The sequence below is a fragment of the Akebia trifoliata genome, chromosome 15 (assembly GCF_017979445.1).
Source record: "Akebia trifoliata isolate Shusen 1 chromosome 15, ASM1797944v1, whole genome shotgun sequence".
Lineage (NCBI taxonomy): Eukaryota > Viridiplantae > Streptophyta > Magnoliopsida > Ranunculales > Lardizabalaceae > Akebia > Akebia trifoliata.
In genome coordinates this window covers 15,775,789-15,798,841 of record NC_141389.1, presented here as the reverse complement: position 1 = coordinate 15,798,841, position 23,053 = coordinate 15,775,789, and the positions used below count along the sequence as shown (strand labels likewise).

At 36.0% G+C, this 23,053-nt stretch overlaps 1 protein-coding gene across 1 annotated transcript in view; it reads right to left on the bottom strand.

Annotated features, from left to right (window-relative positions):
- LOC147384429 (kinesin-like protein KIN-UB) overlaps positions 1-21,584 on the bottom strand; it is a 38,992-nt gene extending 17,408 nt beyond the window's left edge. Inside the window, exon 1 of the mRNA XM_086426416.1 lies at positions 21,309-21,584. The gene's annotated coding sequence lies outside the window, so the exon portion shown is untranslated. The remainder of the gene's footprint in view (positions 1-21,308) is intronic.
- Positions 21,585-23,053: the final 1,469 nt, after the last annotated feature.

Below are 23,053 nucleotides of genomic sequence, written 5' to 3'. Positions count from 1 at the left end.
ATAGATAGTTTATGCTTAGATTAGATCAAGATAAAGTATGCTTAAATTAGATAATTGGTAGTACGAAGTTCAAAGAATTCTATTTTATTTATGTTTCCTCATTTTATTTCATTAGCTAAACTTTCCGATCTAAGGAGCTAACACTAAGCCCTTACGAATGAGTTATAAAAAAAACTAGAGACTAGAAATTGCTCATCAACATGTTCTAGGTAGATCCACCTCCAATGGTGTTTTAATTTTATAAGTTTACTTGCTTTTAACTTCATTTACTTTGATTCATTTTTTAGCAACTTTAAATCTTCTTAATAAGTTCAAAAATACAAAGAAAAATAGTTTTAATTCCTTTTGGTTAACTCGAATTTTATCTTCTTAGTTTAACTCTACTCCCCCTTTCTTTTGAGTTCGATCCCTTACTTGCCCCACAAGTAAGGTAAAAGTAAGATTAATATTAACTTCGGTGGGAAGAACAATGATATTACCATCATGTACCCACTCGTACCAGCTCTATGACCCATATCCATCTAACCAGGTCCACGACCCATACCCACTTGTACCAGGTCCATGACCCATATCCATCTAAATTGGGTCCATGACCTGTATCCAATCTAAATTGGATCCACAACCCACATCAATCCAAATCAAGTCTATGACTTGTATCCATTACAAATCGGATCTAAAACCCATATACAATCCGATCCGAGTCCATGATCCATATATGATCCGACAAAGTTAACGATCGACTGATCAACTCAAATGAATTCAGTCTTTTTTCAAAAATATATCTTCAAAAGAAAAATAAAAAAAAAATTCAAATTTTTTTTTTAAGTCCTCAATTGCATTTCTTGATCAAAGTCAGTGCCTAAGAACGATCTTGCCCCGTTGATACGAGAGGAATAGACTACATTTATTCAAGGAAATGAGGTGATTTAAGAGTGTACTTGTACGTCACCTCTTCCCTAGGGATCTGACTGGTCGATCTAGATTTCAGATAACTGAATTTGGGGCTAACAAAAAAAAGATGTTTTTCCAATTCGACTTATTTTAGCAACCTACTTTTTCAAAATGTTGTACCGACTCTGTGTCGATACTAGCTCCATGTTGTTGTAATTCTTTTTTTTTTTATAATTTTATCGACTCCGTGCCAATACCAGCTCCATGCTGATTAAATTCCCTTTCCAAATTATTTATCGACTTCGTGTCGATGCTAGCTCCATGCTGAGGTAATTCCTTTCTCAAAATATTTTTACCGACTCTATGTGGGTGTCAACCCTATGTTGATGGAATTCTTTTTTCAAAATATTTCATTGACTCCATGTCGATGGCAGCTTCATGCTAATGTAATTATTTTTAAAAATATTTTATAGACTCCATGTCGATGCCAGCTCCGAGTTGACGTAATTCTTTTTTCAAAATATTTTTATCGACTCCGTATCGATGCCAGCTCCATGCTGATTAAATTTCCTTTCCAAATTATTTACCGACTTCGTGACGATGCTAGTTCCATGCTGAGGTAATTCCTTTCTCAAAATATTTTTACCAACCCTATGTCGGTGTCAGCGCTATGTTGATGGAATTCTTTTTTCAAAATATTTCATTGACTCCATGTCGATGGCAGCTTCATGCTAATGTAATTATTTTTAAAAATATTTTACAGACTCCATGTCGATGCCAGCTCCGAGTTGAGGTAATTCTTTTTTCAAAATATTTTTATCGACTCCGTATCAATGCCAGTTCTATGCTGATGTAATTTTTTCTAAATATTTTATTGACTCTGTGTTGATGCCAACTCCGTGCTAATGTAATCCTCTTTTTTGAAAATATTCTAACTCTGTGTTGATGCTAGCTTTGTGCTAATGTAATTATTTTAAGAAATACACAATCCAGTTCTATGCTAATGCTAACTCCGAGTTGATGCCAGTTTTATGTTGATGTAATTATTTTCAAAAGTATATAACCTAGCTCTGTGTTGATGCCGACTCCGTGTCGATGCCAGCTTCGTGTTGATGTCAGCTCCATGTTGATGCCAGCTCCGTCCTGATGTAATTACTTTTTAAAAATACACACCCAACTCCGTGCTGATGTCGACTTCATGTCGATACCAGCTCCGTATTGATGACAACTCCGTATTGATGCCAACTCCATGCTGATGTAATTATTTTTAAAAAATACACAATCCAGTTACGTGCTGATGCCAACTCTGTGTTGATGTTGGCTCCACACCTAGAAACCCCTTTTTCTTTAAAATTTGTTTACTTTATAATAAATAGCTTTATCTGACCTACTAAAATATTATGCATTTTCTTTTTTATAAATAAGATAGTAACGCTTGGATTTCTATACCCACAGGTGGCCAAACGAAAGAAATATAAACAGCCTTAGGTACCTCCGTATTTTCTCAAATCTTTAACCATTACCATGAATACATCTGAAGTTGCATAACCTGCAATGGCCAAAACATCAAATATTGATGCAAGGATCACAACATTATTGAAAACTGTTAAGAGGTAAGAAAAGATGTCGAGTGCCGTGTTAGCTAAAGCAAACTTCATACATGCCCAGATAGTATAACATAATGCGTTAAATTCAAACTAGGATCCACCTAAACAACCTCCAGAAAGACCACAGACTACCCTACCACAATGTCGAGATACCAAGGGCCCCTACTTTACATTCCGTAGAATCGACCACCCCCTGTGGTCATTCTTGATGTTGAGTGTGAGTACAGGGCCCCAGAAGCCAGAAGCCAGAAGCGTAACAGACGAAAAAATGGTCCAACAAATCGAGTTTCTTCAAAAGGAAATGAGCATAATCAAAGGCCTCAATACCATGAGTAGAACTCGATTTAAGGACCTCTACTTCTATCCTAAACGCACAGCTGTCAGCCAAGTTTAAGTATCCAAAGTTTGAGAAGTACAATGGGGTAGGGTGTCCTATGTTATACCTCAAAATATATTGTGGGTCAATGTGTCAGTACGAGGAAGATGGCAGGCTACTGGTACAACTATTCCAAAAAAGCCTAGTGGGGCCGACCCTCAAATGATTTTCAGGATTAGATCACACGCTCATCAAGAATTGGCAAGACTTAGCAAAAATGTTTTGGCACAATTACAAGTTCTACATAGATGTAGGTTTGGACTAGAACAACATGGCCAAGATGACACAAAAACAGAAGGAAAAAGTGAAAGAGTATGCCCAGAGGTGGCGAGAGTCTACTCCACAAGTAAGGCCTACGATAACCGAGCAAGAGATGAACACCACGTTTATCTCAACACTAGGGCATGCCTTTTATACTCATCTAGTGGGATACACTACATGCACCTTCTCAAATCTGGTACAAGTAGGAGATTGAATCGAGGATGGGATCCAGATCGATATGATATTTGACTTTACAAACTTGGGGGTAGCAGTAGGGATCCCTTCTTAGATAAAACCAGTGCATGTGGTGAAGAAGAGAGAAGAAACATAGATCAATAATGTACAACCAAACTGACCCCTCTTCATCCCGACACCTGCACCAAGACCACAAGCTCTGTCAACCTCCTATCCTTTACGCCTCCCCCAACACCTTATAACCTATTATGAGCAAACCTTCCACTAGTCGTATAGTTGAAAGTGCCCTCGATCCGCGGGGTGCGCGGATCCGCTTTTGACCCTTGAGGTTTGGAAGTCGCCACCTAGTTATTACGGTCTAGGAACCGATCAATGACTCTAATAGATAAAGAACTAATCTAGAACAGAAAAAACTGAATTCGGGGATCATGTTACGGGGTTGGAAGGTGTTAGGCACCAACCCCGCCCGGCCAAAGTCGGTCTCTACTAATTTTTCAAATAAATTACATTGCTAAAAAACCTAGATAATAATAAATAAATAAATAAATAAATAAATAAGAGATTATACCTTTCCAATAGCAAACACTTTGTTCCCTCAGATCCGACAAAAATTACTCCTTGTACTGTACTCCCTTACTTCGTTCTGTCTCCGAATTTGATTTCTGATCTCTGAGGAAAGGTATCTCTTTTTTTATTTTCTGGATTCTTCAAGTTTGTTATGGATTTTAGGAGGTTTTTGAAGGGCTTTTAGGTATTTTTTAGGCTAAAATCGAAGAAGGCATGTTAGGTAAGGAGTTGGGACTCCAAAACTAGGGTTTGTGGGAGGCTAGGGGAGCTTTTAGATTTACTTCTCTTAGGGTTTATGACTTGATACGAAAATAGGGTGTGGGGACCTCTATTTATAAAATTTTTTTAGGGGTTGATTTTGATAGAGTTAGTGTTTAATTAGAGTTCTTTTAATTAGAATTGTGTTTTAGTTAGAATTGTTTTAGGTAGAGTTGTGTTTTAATTAGAATTATTTTAGGTGGAGTTGTGTTTTAATTAGAACTCTATTATGATTTTGACTTTTGGTCTTATTTGATTGACTTTAATATTTTGACTTTAGTCTTAATTGATTGACTTTGAATATCTAGACTTCAGTCTTGCTTAATTGACTTTAATTTTGACTTCATTCTTGCTTGATTGGCTTTAAATTTTTGGAGAACCCCCCCTCTATTATATCTTTAATTCTTTGGACCCCCAAATGAAGGGGTCCTTAAAGAAATATCTCACGAACCCTCAACAATTTTGCCTAAGAACCCGATTGATCGATTTCTTTGGTTCAAAATTTTAAATTAATTTCATTAATGTTTCACTTTAATTATTTAATGTTTTATTTATTAATTTCAAAATTTTTAATTGAAAACTGTGAAATTACCGTTTTGCCCCCAGAGAGGACTTTTCATGTTTTAAGTCGATTTTTAATGTTCTAGGATGTTTTAGAATCGATTTTTCGTAAGAAATTCGATTGAAATATTAGTTTGTTTCATTTATGAAATTTTTTGTGTGAAATAGTCATGAACTTTATGAGGGGCATTTTCGTAATTTTATCAAATTTTGTGAAAATTGGGAAAATTATTTATTTGGTTTTGATTTGTTATTTTATGTGTTCGAAAGGATTTTCCTAATCGTAACGTAGGCTCTAGGGTTGTTTTGATAATTTGGTCAATTTTTAGTGATTTTTATCGTGAAGCTTCTTTTTGGGTCTGCAAGATGATGATTTTTATGTTTCTAGAGTCGTATTTTCCTAGCGTAGCATGATTTCTAAGGTTTTGTCAGTTCGAGATACCTCATCCGAATTTTTGAAACACATCTGGTAACAAAATAAAGCAATGGAAATAACATCCATCATTGGGAATCATTGCGATCGGGTTGACGAGTTGATTAATCAGGCGGATGCAAAAATGGGGTGTCTACAGATGCCCCTCCTTGGTAGAGGGTAGAAGCAAACTAGATAAAAAAATCTATTTTGGTAGATGGTGCGATATCTGAATGCCAAAGCTAGTGACAGTTCATTTTGTAGCTTGTTTAGCAATTCGTCAAGGTGTTCGGATCCTTGAGGGTAAAGCTCTCCCCGAATTAAAAGGTTGTTAGGTCATCGAGTGCAAACTCTCACTGACGGTGTCAGATCCTTGAATTTTAGAAAATTCTCTTTGACTGATGTAACAATTGTGCAAGTGTGTGATTTAAAATTTAAGAGATTAAGTTGGAACTGAGTAAAATCTGAGCATAATTTGAATATAATCTGAGCATAAACTGAGCATAATTCCGAGAAAACCCTCGGCGGTAACTAAGCATAATTTCGAGAAAACCCTCGACGACATCTGAGCATAATTCCAAGAAAGCCCTTGGTGGCATCTGAGCATAGTTCAGAGAAAGCCCTCGACGGCATCTGAGCATAATTCCAAGAAAACCCTTGGCGGCATCTGAGCATAGTTCCGAGAAAACCCTCGACGGCATCTGAGCATAATTCCAAGAAAATCCTTGACAGCATCTGAGCATAGTTCCGAGAAAACCCTCGGTGGCATCTGAGCATAATTCCAAGAAAACCCTTGGCGGGATCTGAGCATAATTCCAAGAAAACCCTTGGCGGCATCTGAGCATTGTTCCGAGAAAACCCTTGACGGTAACTGAGCATTGTTCCGAGAAAACCCTCGGCGGCATCTGAGCATAGTTCCAAGAAAACCCTTGACGGTAACTGAGCATAGTTTCGAGAAAACCCTCGGCGGCATCTGAGCATAATTCCAAGAAAACCCTTGGCGGTATCTGAGCATAGTTCCGAGAAAACCCTTGGAGGCATCTGAGCATAATTCCGAGAAAACCCTTGGCGGCATCTGAGCATAGTTCCAAGAAAACCCTCGGCGGCATCTGAGCATAGTTCCGAGAAAACCCTCGGTGGTAACTAAGCATAGTTCGGAGAAAACTCTCGGCGGCATCTGAGCATAATTCTGAGAAAGCCCTCGGCGGCATCTGACTGAGTAAAACTGAGAATGAAGGAATAAATCTGGGAAAGAACGATTGAAAATGAAATCTGAAAAAGAGGGGTTGAATCTGGGAATAAATAGATCTGGGACAGGAATCTGGGAACGAAAGAATGCCATATCTCCTACTCTAGGTAAGCGAATTATTAGTTAATCTCTGGGCATAGTCAAAGGTGAGATCCGAAGTGCTTTTGTTTGAACCTCAAGGTTTTATCCAAAAAGTTTCATGAATTTAAAACCTGAGTTTTTATTTCTTTTGAACCTCAAAAGTCTTTCGAAAAACTGTTATCAAGAGGGTAACCTTAAGTTTGGGGTTCTCATTATCATTGTTCAAAAACAAAATGCCCCTAGTTTGACAATGAACATGGCATTGAAGATAATTGAACATATCATGCAAAAATTTTTAAAAATGCCCCTAGTATAAGGGGGAAAAGTTATAAGAAAGAAAATGCCCCTTGTATGAATGTTTGAAATATTTGATAACCACAAGCGCAATAAAGATCCAACTTTTAATTTTGATTAATTTTATTGAAAATTTTGAGTTAGGCTCAAGAGAACAAAATATTTCCTTTTGGGACTCATCATAAAATTCACCCTTTTCTCCATTGGTTCACTCGGGGAAGTAAAAAATTTTAGATCGATCGTAGACAAGATACTTGTGGCTTCTGAGTCTATGCCTGGTTTAAGCTAAGTATTGAACTTGATTATTCGGACTTCTGATGTTTAAGCTCGGACCGCTCTCAGCTTGGGATCTTCTTCTATTTTTTCTTTGTTGCTCTAACTTTTGCCTAGATGGCCTTTTCAGGTTTTCAATCAATCGAGCTTGCTCCAGCTTTTGCCTAGATAACCTTTTCAGGTTTTCGATCTAGCGAGCTTTTTTTTTCTTGGCTTTGATTGTTGTCAAAGTTGTCCTTTCAGATTTTCAACCTTGCGAGCTTGCTTTAATTTTTGCCTAAGTCGCCCTTTTCGGGTTTTCAACTTAGTAGGTTTTATCATTTTTTTTTATCTTTTTCTTCTCCTATGAGCTTCTAGAGTTACTATTTGATCATGCTTTGCTATCTTCCCTGACTTTTTGTACGGTACTTAGGAGGACTTTTATAGGTGGGCTTAAGATTGGGTATAAAAAGAAAGGAATTTTGAGGCTCAAAAACTCACATGCCCCTTGTGTGGCATTTCCTTTTAAATTACTTTGTTTTTCCTTAAATTTTCTTCCCCATTTTGGATTTCTTTTTCTTTTGAATTTTTTTTTCATTTTTTATTGTGTGGGGAAATAGATTTTTTTTATTTTGATGTAGTCGGGCCTGAAGTAACTTCTCAGGTTGCCTACGTATCCCAGAATTTTAGGATCAGACCAAAACGTAGTTCAAATCTTCCTTTCCCTAGGTTAGGTGATCGGGCTGAGAAAGAAAAAGGCATAATTTTTATTTTTGAAAAGGCTGCAAAGGGGTTGAGAAAGGATATGTTGAACTGGGTAACTGGGTAATATGAGGATTGATTCGGCCAAAGATGGCCTCCTTAAATGTAGTACCGTTTGATTTGGGTCAAGGTTGGTTGGTTCTGGTAACTCGATTCCATCATGATCTTGAAGCCTAATAGCTTTTCCTGGTAATATTTCCTTGACGATGAACGGACCCCACCAATTAGGTTTGAACTTCTTTCTAGGGTCAAAGATGGGTGCTCGATTTTCTTTGAAATCTGATGATTTTCCAAAGTAGTGTTTTCTTTCTGATAGATGAATTTCTCCAATTAAATTCAGATTTCCTCTTATGGTCGAGGAGGAGTACTTAGTTTTTTTTTAAGTCTGATGGTTAAATCCTTGACTTGTAAGTAGCGAACTTTAACTTTCTTGTCAAACGTGCGAGCAATTCTTCTTTGATAAGTTTGCACCCAAAGTTATTTTTCTTCAATCAAGTTTAACTCTTCGTACCCAATGACAAGTCTAATCTATTTCTAGCAATTGACTTTCTATCAAGACCTTAAAATACAGGATTTCCAATTTAACTAGCAAAACTGCTTCCATATCATATACTAGAGAGTAGGAAATAGCTCCAATGGAGGACTGCATTGAAGTATGATGTGCCCCTAGTGTGAATGGTAATTTTTCTAACTAATCCCAGTGTGACTAACACATTTTCTTGATGATTATTTTGAAACTCTTACGAGCTACTTCAACTGCTCCATTAATCTGAGGGAGGTAGGGTGATGATCTGCGATGTCGAATTTTGAACTTTGTACACAGAATAATGACTTATACTTTGAAGTACGATCCATTATTAGAGATCAGTTCAAAAGGTATCCCCATATCGACTGATAATATGTGATTTGCAACTCAAGATGTAGTGAGGATAGCACTGATACATTTTATAACATCTTCTTTGATTCCATAGATATAGACGAGTATTTATTCTATGTTGAACAACACCCAAGCTTGTACCTAGCATACCCTCATATGATCACACGAACAAGTCTTTTGAAATTTTTGAGTAAATTCATTATCCCCTCGTGTTCCTCTAGGGATAAGATGATTTCTATTTGAATCTCTTTAGGAATTATTTCCTGTTTCGAGGTCAAAGACCTTTCCTTTATCGATTAAAGGTTGAGTCTGACTCTTATCTTCTTGTTCAGAACATAAATCTATCAAAATATTAGTTAATTCGTTAATGCGCTCGAGGTATTCAAAAATTTCCATTATCCGATCAATTTCAGATGGGGCGACAGACACCTCTATAGACTCGATGAACTAACTTGACTCAATAGGAAAAAAGTAAACTCAATCTAAGGAAGACATGACCTTGTTGGAAAAAAGGACTCGAGCTAACCCAAATGACTCATGAAAACTCAAGGCAAGTACCCACATGAGTTTGATTAGGACTGAGGACTGAGATATTACTTACAACTGGTAGGATTGAAGCACTATGATTTTTAGGGAACAACTGGACGATGTTGAGAAATTCTGAGGTCATTTCTGACTATTGACTTGATATTGACGTTTATTCTAACTAACCGGATTTACAACCCTAGCTAGACTATGGACGATTGAGCTTAGATATAATGATAACCTAGTAACCTCTTTGAAGGTGAATTTAACCAATTTCAGTGTCACCCCCTTGATAACATTTTAAATGAACTCTGAGATTTTATTGAATTTTGTGCACCAATCCATTAAATAATTCATCTATTCAATGCTTATTCAGAAGGAAAATAATTTTATTGCACTCTTGAAAATAATGTTTTTATTGAATAACGATTTTCACAATTCTGATTATTTTTTGCAATCATTTTCTTTTTAGAAAAACATATTTTGATAATTTTACAAGGTTCATGCAAAAAATAGATTTTTGATAAAAAAACATATTTCAAAAATTTTTCATGCAAAAAATATATCTTTCGTAAATCATTTTTCCTTCATTTTCTTTTCTTCTGGAAAATATTTTTTCTCTAAAAAATAGTTTTTTATTTGGAAAGCATTTTCTCTTGGAAAATCTTATTCTTATGAAAAATATTTTTTGAAAAATATTTTTTCTTAGAAAATATTTTTTCTTAGAAAACATTTTTTCTAGAGAATAACATTTTTTCTGGAAAACACTTTTTTGGAAAATATTTTTTTTTTGGAAAATACTTTCCCTTTGTAAACTATTTTTCTTCTTTGAAAATTTGATTTCTATTTCGATTTAAATGGCCCGGTCCATCAGGATTGTTGGATCTAGTTGGACTGGGTCATTTGCAAGAGATGGATTTTTTATTGGGTCGGTGCACCCTTTTTAATTTTCAAAAACAACACTTTTGATCCTTGAGGACAATCATACACTCTGATCTCATCCTTCACATCATTCGCATACACCAATCAAAAGGTTCCATTAAATAAACAATCCGGGAACACCCACGATAAGTTCGAGTCGTGACCTACAGGGAAGGTTTCTAGACTCTAGGCTTACTAGGTGCAATGCATTTTTATCTGGCCACCCTTACCTAAGCACACCTATATACCTCTCTATACGTGGTGACTTGGTTTGATATACCGTATAGGTGATGATCTAAAACCTCAACTCACTTCTCTGAAGACAAAAACAGCCAGTTTAATTCCAGTTGAGAGGCGGCGCACAATGCTGAGCAAGGGCCCACTTCAATACCTCTCGTCTAGAATAGACGTAGTTTATCCCCCTCATACAGTAGGGTACAGCGGGGCAAGATCTTGCTTAGGCACCAATTTTGACCAAGAAGTGCAATTGATATACTTAGATTATCTTTTACATACCTATGGGTACGAGTCAAGAGTTGTAGCTTTCATAAATGGTTTGGCATCCCACGAGGGGACCGACCACGTACTAGTACTACGTTGGTAATCGGGACATGTGACTGTGTGGCTCACAATAGGTCAAAGGCTCAGGTCGTTCCAGCCTGGATGCATCAATATACCTCTCAGAATCACCTGATCAGACGATATTGATGCCCCAGTTTGATATACCCTAAGGTACGTGATTGGAATTGTGGTTTTCATGAATGAAGTCGCATCTCCGAAGAGACTGGGCCACGCACTAGTGCCACGTTGGCTATATGGGACGTGTAAATAGGTGAAATAGTAAACGTGCTAGTGGTGTGTGCAAAACAGGGTGGGGTGTGCCTGGGGCCTTTTCCAAACAACATGGGCCCATGGGCCTGACCATATCATCATACATTGGATTTCACATAAATATTAACCAAAATAAGTACCAATCCAATAACATTATCAAAATCACAAATAAGCTCATCAGTTATATATCTAATTACGATCAATGACAAATCAATTAATGAGCATGGCATAGAATAATTGATCAAACCCAAACATTGCAATAGACATAATTTTTAAGGTCTAATCAAGGGTTTCTTTGGGTGATCCTAAATAAATCAATATTCAAATATATATTACATTGATGTTAGAATGATAATTGTTGAGATGAGGAGATGACTTTTTTTCTTTTTCTCTTTTTTTTGGGTAGACTTGTTATATTTTTAGCATAAAAATTTCCTTGCTTTATTAGTTTGCTACTCAACCAAACTTGTACATAAGAGCTTAGGCTATCCTAACCAACTAAGTAAGATTTGAAACCTTACTAAGGGTAATTGAGTTCACGTGGACTATCACATCAGCACATTAAAACTACAATGTTCTAGGTTTCACATACAAAGCTTGGGTTGAAAAATAAAATGAAATTCGAAAAATTTAACTTAGACCCAATATTTTGAAAATGAAGACCATTGAACTTTAAAATTAAATTCAAAATAAAGAATGTTTTTTTTAAAAAAAAAAACTCTTAAAATTTCTTTTTCTACAAGCTTTTGATGTTGAATCATTTTTTTTTGGGTGCCACGTGGGGAGTTCAATGACTCTTAATAACATTTAAGATCTTACTAAATTAGTGAGGAAAGCAAACCCTTTAGGTTCCAAACATTGGTGGGTTAAGTTAGAAAAGAAATTTTGTCTCAACTCAAAAAAACTGTTCAGCAACTAATTTGAATACACATATATTTTAAAGGATGTGGGTCCCTCACCATGATGTGTAACAAACTCAACAAAATCAATTTTTCATGATAAAAATTGCAATAAGGGACTGCCAAGCGTATAAAAGAATTTTTTTTTTTTTTTTTTTGGTTGTCATGGTTGCTGCCAGCACCCTCAATCAATTTTTTTATGTTGCTGGGGCAGCACACACCACTCACATTTTTTCTATAAAAAAAATGCGTACATGATTCGGCGATATTACATGAAATCACTGGACCCCAATTAAGGCCATCCATCTTTCTTCCTTTCCTCCCTACTCCTCTTTGTTGGAGTGAAAATTAGTAAAGAAGACACGAAGAGAAGCATTGAAAAAACCAACCCCAAAATTTAGAACACCTCATTCCCGTAAAATGGAAGTACAACATCAAAACCTAAACACCAAACATAAACAAAACTAAACAATCTGATCTCTTCTAGAAGGGACTCTTCCCTAAGGTGCAGGTCATGTAATAGGTGTATACTAGCGTATGCAATGAGGCATTGGCAGCAAGCACCACTGGGTTAAGAGGCTGCAAGGTATGGAGCCACAAATAACACATCATAACAACCACTGTTTGATGGTACACGTGGAGGAACGTCAACTGTTTGATTTAGAGGAGATGATGGTAATTTTGGTTAGAGAAAGGAAGGTGGCTCGAGCTAAGATAGTTGTGGCTTTGAATCAAGTGAAGAATGAGACGAGTTTGGAGGTTGGGGTGCAATAGACAGAAGGGAAGAAAAAGGTGGAGGCTAAGTTGGCTGAGACTTTAAATGACAGTGCCATAGTTTCGATTCAAAACAAAGAAGAGAAGAGATTGAGAGAGAAGTGAGAGATTGATAGAGAGAGAGAGAGAGAGAGAGAGAGAGAGAGAAAGAAAGAGAGAGAGAGAGACGTCCTCTCTCTTTGCTGCCATTTTCAGCATAGGTGAACAAGAAACGAAAATAAAAAAGCGTTTCTCTGCTGCCTCTTCTCCACATAGAAAAACAACCACCATTAACGCTTTGTTAGAGCTCGAGATTGACGTAAAAACACTCATGGAACCCAATCCATTGGCCACGGTTTTTGTTCACTTCTATTACCAATTGCCAAATTCCATGTTTAATAGAAACACAGCACAGTTCTTGGTTCAGATTCGAACTCTGCGAATCAGATTTTCACGAAGATATCGAAACAAATCAAAAGGATTTTTTTTTTATATCTTAAATTTCACTCACAATCAAAAGCCGATCAAATTTATGGGTGAAAATCTATCAGACTGAGAGGTTTTCCAAATCTCTGCTGGATATGACGATGGAGCTTGGTATAAAAACCATGAAGGAGATGATGTGTACAATTTAAAGAAACGATTCTACTTTGGGCTCACCAAACACATCATCATGCTATTGCTGTTAAGGTGGTGTAAACAAATTTTTTTTTATTATATGGCACACCAATCCCCATCAGCACGTTACTGTTGTAACAAAACTTTTAAAAGAAAGAAATTTATTTATTATTTGTTGTTTGAAGGACAGAACAACTTTCCTATTATAAAACTAAACAAAACCAGAGTTTATTAATATATATATATATATTAGAAAAAAATGCCAAACCACATACCAAACACCTAAAAAAAATCTACATACTTAATAAAAAAAAAAGGGTCCAATAATCACTACTCTTTCCTTAATAAAACCATCTATCTTGAAATTTCGCATGGTTTAAGGTCATTCCGAATGATCTTAAATTAAATCATAAAAAAGTGGGCCAAACAAAAGATTCAACATAACGATCAATAATAAAGCCAAAAGAAGGATAAGTCATAAAAATAAATAGACAAACTAAAGAAATAAATAAATAAAATAAAAAAAGGTCTCTATTGGCAACGCTTTCCATACTTGGGGTTTTTCAAGTCTGATCCTCAAGATCCCCAGTGGAGTCGCCACTGAAAGCACCCTCGATTCGTGGGGTGCGCGGATCCGCTTTTGACCCTTGAGGTTTGGGTCACCACCTAGTTATTACGGTCTAGGAACCGATCAATGACTCTAATAGATAAAGAACTAATCTAGAACAGAAAAAAACTGAATTCGGGGATCATGTTACGGGGTTGGAAGGTGTTAGGCACCAACCCCGCCCAGCCAAAGCCGGTCTCTACTAATTTTCTAAATAAATTACATTGCTAAAAAACCTAGATAATAATAAATAAATAAATAAATAAGATATTATACACCTTTCCGATAGCAAAGACTTTGTTCCCTCAGATCCGACAAAAATTACTCCTTGTACTATACTCCCTTACTTCGTTCTGTCTCCGGATTTATTTCTGATCTTCGAGGCAAGGTATCTCTTTTTTTTTTATCTCGATTCTTCAAGTTTGTTATGGATTTTGGAGGGTTTTTAAAGGGCTTTTAGGTGTTTTTTAGGCTAAAATCGAAGAAGGGATGTTAGGTAAGGAGTTGGGTTTATGGGAGGCTAGGGGGCTTTTAGACCTACTTCTCTTAGGGTTTATGACTTGATACGAAAATAGGGTGTGGGGACCTCTATTTATAGATTTTTTTAGGGGTTGATTTTGATAGAATTAGTGTTTAATTAGAGTTCTTTTAATTAGAGTTGTGTTTTAGTTAGACTTATTTTAGGTAGAGTTGTGTTTTAGTTAGAATTGTTTTAGGTAGAGTTGTGTTTTAATTAGAATTGTTTTAGGTGGAGTTGTGTTTTAATTAGAACTCTATTATGATTTTGACTTTTGGTCTTATTTGATTGACTGTTAATATTTTGACTTTAGTCTTAATTGATTGACTTTTAATATCTGGACTTCAGTCTTGCTTAATTGATCTTAATTTTGACTTCAGTCTTGCTCGATTGACTTTATACCTTGACTTCAGTCTTGCTTGATTGGCTTTAAATTTTTGGAGAACCCCCCTCTATTATATCTTTAATTCTTTGGACCCCCAAATGGAGGGGTCCTTAAAGAAATATCTCACGAACCCTCAACAATTTTGCCTGAGAGCCCGATTGATCGATTTCTTTATTTCAAAATTTTAAATTAGTTTCATTAATGTTTCACTTTAATTATTTAATGTTTTATTTATTAATTTCAAAAATTTTAATTATGAAAACTGTGAAATTACCGTTTTACCCCCGGAGAGGACTTTTCATGTTTTAAGTCGGTTTTTAATGTTCTAGGATGTTTTAGAATCGATTTTTCGTAAGAAATTCGATGAAAATATTAGTTTGTGTTATTTATGAAATTTTTTGTGTGAAATGGTATGAACTTTATGAGGGGCATTTTCGTAATTTTATCAAATTCTATGAAAATTGGGAAAATGATTTATTTGGTTTCGATTTGTTATTTTATGTGTTCGAAAGGGTTTTCCTAATCGTAACATAAGCTCTAGGGTTGTTTTGATGTTAGGGGTATTTTGGTAATTTGATCAATTTTTAGTGATTTTTATCGTGAAGCTTCTTTTTGGGTCTGCAAGATGATGATTTCTATGTTTCTGGAGTCATATTTTCCTAGCGTTGTGTGGTTTCTAAGGTTTTGTCAGTTCGAGATACCTCATCTGGATTTCTGAAACACATCTGGTAATAAAATAAAGCAATGGAAATAACATCCATCATTGGGAATCATTGCGATCGGGTTGACGAGTTGATTAATCAGGCGGATGCAAAAATGGGATGTCTACAATAGCATGCACCACAATACAGGTAGGGTCTTCAAGCATGGCCTAACAGAGTGTTTACTAGGTTGCCCATGACATTATCATAATTACTCCCGATCTTGCTCAGGGGAGAGTATCTCGCTAAAAAGGTACCAAATCGGAAGTTGTGAAAGGACTAGGGTACAACCCTATCTTGTTTTGTGAATTCCATATGGGTGTTCCATGACATTCTATAGATCAGTGCTGGCAACTCAAACATCAGGTATATACCTGATCGATAAGAATTTCATACTGGACGGGCCCGCAAACCCACCTCAACAATAGAATATCAAACAAAACCCCTCACTTACTCACAATAGAGGAGGAAGTGGGCATAGAGTAAATGTCATTCTCGGGGAACTAGATTTTAATCCATCAGCTTTGATAGCTCCCATTGGGTCAAAAATCAAGGTCCACATAACAAAGGAACTAGAGACATCAACGGTTAACACCATCAACCAATACACAACAAACCCATCTCGTAACTACCACTCAGAATGGCTGACCTCACCATCTACCCCATTCCTCAAATTCCCAATACTACTATCCGATCGCCTATACCTTGCCAAGTTTTCATAATACAACTCGACCCCCCTTCATATACCTTACATTCCATCCTCACAACTACCACTCGTTATTCCCTATACTCCATCAACCCCTCAAGTAGTTCCTCCCACCACCTCTACATCCAAATCACAACCACCACCCCTTATCGTCAATATAAAAGCTAACCCACCCCCGAAAACCATATGCTCGCCAAAGCCTTTTCCCATATAACTCTAACCAAAAGGTCCTATGGAGCTACGAGACAACCATTATCACATCAATAAGGGTCGAAATAATGAAAAGGACAATGGTGGCTGACATTGGTCACATGAAAAAAGCAGGGAGATGCCAAAGAGTGCCAGTAAAAAAGATAAAGATTGAGAAGAATGAGGTGCAAAGGAGACAGTGGATGAGAAAAAGGAAAGGACAAGATGAACCAAGATGACAAGAAAGAAAAAAAGGTGAAAATGTTAGATAAAAAGACAACAGACTTCATTATGCTTATTCGCAAAAGTGAGCATAATATAATAAACCAATTGAACAAACAATCAGCTTATATCAACATTTTGGATTTTCTACAAAAGTCAGAGAACACCAAGAAGTACTATTGAAAGTTTTGGGAAAATCGCATGTACTTACGACCATTTCACCATCACAATTAGAATAAATAGTTGGTTAGATTATGGCCCCCAATCCTATTATCTTCAACGAAAACAAATTCGTACTAAAGGGACGGGGGTACGTTGAGCTGCTAAATATCATGGTCATGTGCAGGGGCATGATGGTTGCTATGACATTAATCGATAATGGCTCAACCCTCAATGTTTGTTCTCTAGAAACCTTCTACAAACTAAACGCTGATTGTTCGCATGTCAAACCTAACAATAAAGTCGTCCGAGATTTCGACAATTCAAGAAGGGATTCTCTAAGAGAAGTGAACTTGCCAATCACTATTGATCCTTGTACATTTGAGGTCATGGAAATACTTACAACATTCAATTTGCTGTTGGGAAGGCCATAGATTCACATTGCAGGGGCAGTACCTTCTTCTTTGCACCAAAGAATCAATTCATCATGGGTCTTAGCAGAAAACTTGATCCTAGCTGGGAGAGTCCCAGATGTTCTTTTCATTGACATAAAAATGATGAAGGACAAGGTATTGTACCATTCCTACTAATTCATTGTCGTTAATCACATTGAGAAGGGAAAAGAAAAAATTAAGGGACAAAATTATCAAGGGAAAATCTAATGATCGGACTGGTCTTGAAAAAGGAAAGTTACAGATCTAGACAAGGGTTAGGACCCGAAGGAAAAGGGAAAGTCACGCTAGTTGTAGCCAAGAAACACACCCCATATTTCGGTTTGGGATTCAGGCCTACAAAAAAGGATGAATGACAAGAAGAGAGAACTTCGATTAGTAAGAAAATAAAATCGTGAGCCTAACGTCTGGAATCTAGGCAGAGTTCCTCATATCAGCATCAACTTTCTAAAATCGCAAGTCAGACCCGATAGCTTATCAGAACAACTGCCAACAAAGCCAGCAAGGAAGTCAAGAATAGTAAGTTTCAAACCCCCAGCACATGCAAGAAGACTTAGTTGTTGAATCCCAACTATCTCTCATGGAAGGCATTGATATCTTATTCAATAGGAATTTCAGCAAAAGTCTACCAAAAGTAACAAGAGAACCTGTAAAAGTGAAAATCGTTGTAAGAGAAGAAAATGAATCACCTTTCCCTATTAGCACCGACTGGGCACCAGTCATCATCTCATCAAGCTTGGGAGGGACTATGCCCAACTTTGACAACAAACAACCATAGATAATAGTCATCTCCGAACCACCAATAGAACCACTTTCCTACCTTATTCACCCTATAGAGAATGAGAGATCTTGAACAATTGGGAAGAATTTTCCTTAACTCTTGAGCCTCCAAAGGCCTCCAAAAAAAGTCGTTAGACAAATCTAATTTGTCAAAGGATCATAACGAGCCCTCGTCCTCGGGGAAAGACTATTTTGAGGGTTCCTTATCTTTTCTAATGAATTTGCATGAATGTTTTTCTTATATCAAATATCCAAAAAATAACAAAAAATCAAATATTCCTCAAAAATAAAAAAAATAAAAATATTTTAAAAATCAAAAAAATCAAAAAACTTTTAAAATTGAAAAAAAATATATATTTTCTAAAAACCAAAAAAAGAGTTTTCAAGAGATCTATCTCGTACCCAGATAAAATATAATTTAAAAGGGATGAGTGTTATTTTGATCTTGAACTCAACTTTGACCTCATGGGGATCGAAAAAGAGTCTGAGGATAAAATGTAATATCTGCCTAAAGAAATCAATGACTTGGTAGAACATCACGAGAAATGTGTTCAATCAAACATTGATGATATAGATTTAATCAATCTTAGTACCGAAGAAGACCCACAAATCGTCAAGATCGGAGTCTTATTGAGACAATAGCAAAAGGAAGAAATGGTCAAACTCTTACAAAATTATCAAGATATTTTTACATGGTCATATAGAGATATGCTTGGGTTAGACATAGATCTTATCATTCACAAACTACCAATTACTCCTGGAAGCAAGTCGATCAAGTAAAATTTGAGAAAACTAAACTTAGAATGGACCCTCAAGGTCAAGGATGAGGTCATGAAGCAATTCGAAGTAGGATTCCACGTAGTTTCTACGTACCTCGAATGACTAGCTAACGTCGTCCCAATACCCAAGAAAGTGTTGACTATCAGGACTTGAACAAAGTCAGTCCTAAGGATGACTTCCCACTACTACACATCGATACTCTAGTCGATAGTACAGCAGGGAATGGCATGTTCTCGTTCATGGACGGTTTCTCAGGCTATAACCAGATAAAAATGACAGAAGAAGATCAGAAAAAGATAGTATTCATCACACCCTGGGGTACTTTCCACTATAAGGTCATGCCATTTGGGTTAAAGAACGTAAGGGCAACTTATCAACGAGTAATGACCACGTTATTCCATGACGTGATCCATAAAGTAAAAAATGTTTACGTAGATGACATGATCGCTAGTCTAGCATAGAAGAAGACTATCTGGTAAATCTCAAGAAGTTGTTTGACAGGTTGAAGAAATACAATTTCAGCTCAACCAGACAAAATATGTATTCGAGGCAATATCAAGTAAGCTACTGAGATTTATTGTCAACAGAAGAGATATTGAGATAAATTTGACAAAGAATAAATATATCCTTGAGATGAAGGTACCTATTTCAAAGAGAGATGTTCATGCTTTTTTAGGGAGAATACAGTACATCAGCCGGTTCATTGCTCAACTCATGCCTATTTGTGAACCAATTTTCAAGCTACTCCAAAAAAATATGCCTAAGAAGTGGAATAAGGACCCCATAATAAGCCAATAGATAAATTACATTTATTTTTTTAGCCTGGTATGGAGGTAAGCAACGGCCAAGCTTAATTTTTAGCCTGGCCATAGGTTACCAATGGTCAGAAGAGAAAAATACACTGCATGGAGGTAACCAACAGCTAAACTTAAATTTTGGCTTGGCCATAAGTTACCAATGGCTAGAGGAAGAAATTACTCAATATAGAGGTGACCAACGGCCAGAAGGAAAATTTGCATTGGCTATTGGTTACCTAAGGTCAGTTCTGTTAGACAGTTATGAGTCTTATATGCACTCAAATTTTGTTAAGGCTAATTACCCTTTAAGCCTCATTTTAATTAAATTTTCCCTCAAGAAATGACTCTCGTTTGTTGTAAATAATGGGAACCTTAGAGTTTAGGACAAGTTTTTACCTAAGAGTCCCCTAAACTCTTATAAATATGACTCTCATTAAAAGCAAAGGAGGGGGGAGGAGCTCTAGAAGCTAAAATTCTACCTAAATTCTCCAAGCTTATTTAAGCCTTCCTATTACTCAAAACATCTCTATTTATTCCCCTTTTTACATTTAAGCAAGCTTATTTTTATGCTTTTGAAATCGCCTCGACCCGTTTTCCACCAAATTGTGAATAGGGGTCAGATTGGTAAATTGGGGATTTTTAGGAAATAAGGAGTCGCCACCTAGTTTAGGTTTAGGAACCATAAATAACTCCAAAATGAATCGGGTCAGTCCACGAGTAAGAAAAATAGGTAAGGGGTCAAATTACGGGTTTCGGAAGATGTTAGGCACCGACCCTGCCCGATCCAGATGATCGGTCTCTACTACGATTTAAACTATCCTACGTAAATGGGTAGAGACTAAAGTCAAGCTAGGGTCCCATCATCATCGAACTATATCAGATATGCTAAACGAAACTTAGGACTAATATTCTCCTAAATATTACATGATTCTCAAATTCTGCATAAAATGAAAATATTTAAAAAAGCCTTGATCTTGGTCTATGCTCCAAAGTCCACGTGACAATATTTCGATTACAAATCTATATGCACAAATATTTTTCCAAATTGACTACAATAGGAATTCGTGAAAATTTTCCAAATTGGAAAGTCATCAATATGGAACATCTAAATTGGTACTTTATGAGATTTCTAACTCGAAAATATAAAATTATCCAAATCAGAAAATCATGAATTTTAAATTAGAAATTGACAAATATGAATTTTTCACAGTAGAAAATTATAATTAAAATTTTTTTCAAATTAGAAAATTATATAGTTTCAAAATTAGAACGTTCCAAAAGTGAATCTTTCAAAAATGGGAATTGTGAACATGACAATTTTCCAATCATGAACACATGGTAGACCAATAAGTTGACGCATCAACAACCCACATGTGCAAAATTTCACATCAAAACATTAGTGACATAGAGCCAATGAGGGAATCAACCATTCACACATATATGCAAAAATTTTGAACAAGGGACACGTTGCAAACATTACTAATTGATTGATGAATTAATTCACATATGCATAGAAATCAGTGAGTCAACTCGCACCTATTTATTGAGTAAATCGATTTTAAATTTCTTATATACCCAAAAATTAGTTAGTTGACTCACATTTCACTTTGATTAAAAATCCAATTTTGAAACTTCTAAGCACATAAAAAAAACAGCGAGTTGACTCGTATCGCTTTGACAAAAAAAAAATTCGGACTTCTAAGTACATCAAAAAAATAGCAAGTTGACTCGTGCGAATTCACAATTTAATACTCATGAATAAAACCTACACATAGAACAATGATTAAAAAGGCGTAAGAAGAGACAAAAAAAATTGAACTTACAAGTTGCAAGGGTCAAGTTTTGTGAGATTCCTTCAGAGTATTTGAACAACAACCCGATTGTGTGAGTGTTGTTTCAAAAATCTACGGATGAGAGCTTCAACGGGGATAGTTCTGGGTTGATGGGGGACATGTAGAGAATGAATAGTGATGACTGATGTGGGTGGTTCAAGATGAGAGAATTGAAATCGAATGTGAATTAGACAATTATGAAGACCTTCTTTAGAGGAAAAGAGGATGGAAGTGGCTGCTGTAGGATTATTCTTGAGCAAAGGAGAGGGCTATTAATGGAGATCGAGTTGCTGTTTCCAAGTCTTCTCAAGAACCATTGCAAGGAATTGGCGGTCCGATGACTAGGGCAAGGACAAAACGGATGGAAGAGGCATTGCAAGGCTCGATTGTGGAAGTCCAATACAAAGAGGCCATTCTAGAAGATTCTAAGGCTAACTTCGGAGATATCAAAGTTTCATCAAGGATGGTCAACTATCTTTTTATGCAAAAGGTCAATTTGGAAGATCAATTTGAATGCAAGGGTTAATTGGGAATTTTTATGTTCTAATTGTCCTTAGTTTGAATTCTTTATTTCCTAAGGACTAATTAGACTTTCTTTATTTTTCCAAGGACTAATTAGAATTAATCTTGATCTAATTTGTCTATAAAAAGGCACCTCATTTTGTAATTGGAACACAATTGATAATTTACATCTTACGAGATTTTGAAGTTTATTCAAAGAAACTTGAGTTTTGTTTCATGTTTTCTTTATGGGTTCTTTATGAGTTTTCATTCGAGTTTTTGAAGAAAAGACATGACTCTTCGACTTATCAAGGAAGTGATCAATCCTTGTGGTGTCATTAGATTGAGGTTTCAAGGACTTAGTTTCCTTGGGGTTTTAGTCTGATCAACATTTTGAATTTGTTTTAAAACAATCTAGAACGTTCGAAGCCTTCGAATAAAAGGGTTCTTAGAAGAGATCATCAAGAGAAGGTTTTAATCCAAGAAGGTTCACATCATTTGGTATCAGAGCATCAAGATTGCTGGAAAATACATCAAGATTGAAGTAATCCTTCGAAGATTTGGTTCGGGTGACATTCGAATTGGAGATCAAACGTGGTATATCTTGCTTCCCAACAAAATTCATATCAATTCAAAGCCAACGATGGTTAGAAACCAGGTTTTTTATTATTTCAAAACATTCTTGATACGTTCTTGTTGGAAACCATGAACATTCATTGAATTTCGTAGTTGTTCTTACATAGTTCTTTGTGAATTCTGCATTTTCTTTGCGGTATTTTCTTTGTGAATTCTGAATTTTTTTTTTGCTAAAATTACAAATTGTGATCGATCATCAATAATCAATCTAAGATATACGAGCTACATGATCATCTTTGTTTTTAAAAGATTCAGATTTTAATTTCGTGTACAAGAACAAACCAAAGTTGTTGTCCACAACTTGATTTGTTGCTGAAACACAGCCCCAACAGCCATGTTTTGTTGTGTTGATCATTGAAAAAAAAAAAAAATTTCTGGAATTCAGCCACCACGTGTTATTGTTATTCTATTTTGCTGAAATTGGAAATCAATGTTCAATCTTCAACATTCTTTCTAATTCCTTATATGTACATCTGCAAATTGAGCTTCTTGAAATTTCAGCCATAACAGAATACTCGATTGTGATTCTTGATTTCTGAAATTTTCATTTGGAGAATGTCTTGGACATAGAGTTGTCTTTAATGGTCTGACATTGTATC